General features: G+C 45.2%; 1 long non-coding RNA gene across 1 annotated transcript; it reads left to right on the top strand.

The window, feature by feature from the left end:
* The first annotated feature begins 207 nt into the window (after positions 1–207).
* Positions 208–1,083, top strand: LOC119773879. The gene is made up of 4 exons (XR_005279470.1): positions 208–360; positions 528–599; positions 696–778; positions 955–1,083. It is a non-coding gene; the product is annotated as an uncharacterized LOC119773879 (long non-coding RNA).
* Positions 1,084–1,607: the final 524 nt, after the last annotated feature.

Below are 1,607 nucleotides of genomic sequence, written 5' to 3'. Positions count from 1 at the left end.
GAGGAGGAGGGATGAGGGGAAGAAGAGAGAGACAATCAATAGCAGATCAAAGTGTTCATCTTACCTTGGGCTGCATAGAGTAAGGCGTTGTAATCAGCCAAGATACTGTTTACTTGCCAAGCCTTCCCAAGGCGAGGAGGAGGACATTACATGCTGAATAAACTGATTTTGAATAGACTGATTTTCAGTCTTGAATTAGAGGGAAAGAGAAGAATTGTGATCTTTGTGAGCCTTTATGCAGAAAACTTCAATGGTTTAATCAAACTCTCACCTCTTTAAAAAAAGTGTTACTTTTGGATGGAGAGATGCCAACAATAGGTACTTTGAACTTTTAGATTTTGGCAGACTTTGAAGCTAAAGGTAAGTCAACCTCGTCCATTGTAAAACCGCCTCAGAGCTGATTGGTTTAGCTGTGTTTCTCTCTTAGATGGAGCCAATAATGGAGCTACTGCAACAATTGAATCTGCAAACAAAGCGGTCTGGGACGTGTTTTCTGAGTTTATGCCCCTCTTTTCTGTCACCCCCAGTTGGTCATAGCAGATGCCCTCGACTAGTTCTGCTGGAGTTTTGTTTTGAGTTGAAGAACAAGCTGCTCCAAAGTAAGTGGCTGGGTTTCTAAGGTGGACAACTTTGTACAAAATGAGCTAACAAGCAATCTTTGGGGTCTGAAACTTATAGCAACCTTCTACTTTCAGTACACCAATGGTTGCTGCATGAGCCCCCGTGTTTGGTTTCCCTCAGCCCTTCCATCACCCCAGAACCCACTTTGAGCTGTGAGGTCAGAAACCCTCTCCTTTCTTGCCAGCAGAAGATTAGGGAATGTAGATGGGTTCACCGCTTGATGACACCCAGAAACTTGGGACGGGCACAGCTGTCTGTGTTCTATGGAAGATGTATGGATTTTTGTTTTTTGCTTTTATTTTATGAGGATTTCTCCTGTATCTACAATTACAGAGGATGTCGGCACTAATTTGGGCATCGATCAGGCTGCCGGCAGCAGTTGACACCCTCACAAAGGCTGTGAACGAGCAAGATAGGGAGATGAGCGGTATGCTAGGTGCGATTCAACGCAGGCTGCGGTGGTTGAAATCAAAGGTGAGATGGAATAATATCTTGGATGTGCTGTCAGGAATCCAGTTGGTGTGGTCTGTTTTTGTGTTTCTTTTCCTCCTCCACCAGGTGGTGCCCCGTTATCATTGGGTCTCCCTGCACACCTGCAGCTCATTGCCTCATTACCAGTAGAGTGTTTTTAAGCTGCTGACTGCCACTACCTCGACGCCAGAGTGTTTGCCAATACAGGGTACTCTAGCCATGCTTAGTTTAGCAGAGTCTAACCTGAGTTTTTGGATACTCTAGCCAAGCTGAGTTTTTCTGAGTCAAACTGAGTTTTTGTCAACCTTAGCCTTAATTTTGTTTTTGTCTTTGCCTCTCGGCAGGAAGTCATCCTGCAAACTGGATTTGTTCGGACCTTCTCTCTCTGGAAGGTTCAACTGAGCTTCTAACTGAGCTGGGGTTCCAAACAGGAAGTTTGGATCCACTTTCCCCAAGGGGTCGTTTGAGCTACACACCAAGCAAAGGTTTCATCTGCACCGAGGCCCGTTCAAGTA

This window comes from Cyprinodon tularosa, unplaced genomic scaffold, assembly GCF_016077235.1.
Source record: "Cyprinodon tularosa strain WSP-4 unplaced genomic scaffold, ASM1607723v1 ctg79, whole genome shotgun sequence".
Classification (NCBI taxonomy): domain Eukaryota; kingdom Metazoa; phylum Chordata; class Actinopteri; order Cyprinodontiformes; family Cyprinodontidae; genus Cyprinodon; species Cyprinodon tularosa.
Note: the sequence above shows the minus strand (reverse complement) of the source record. Positions and strands in the feature narration are given on the sequence as shown.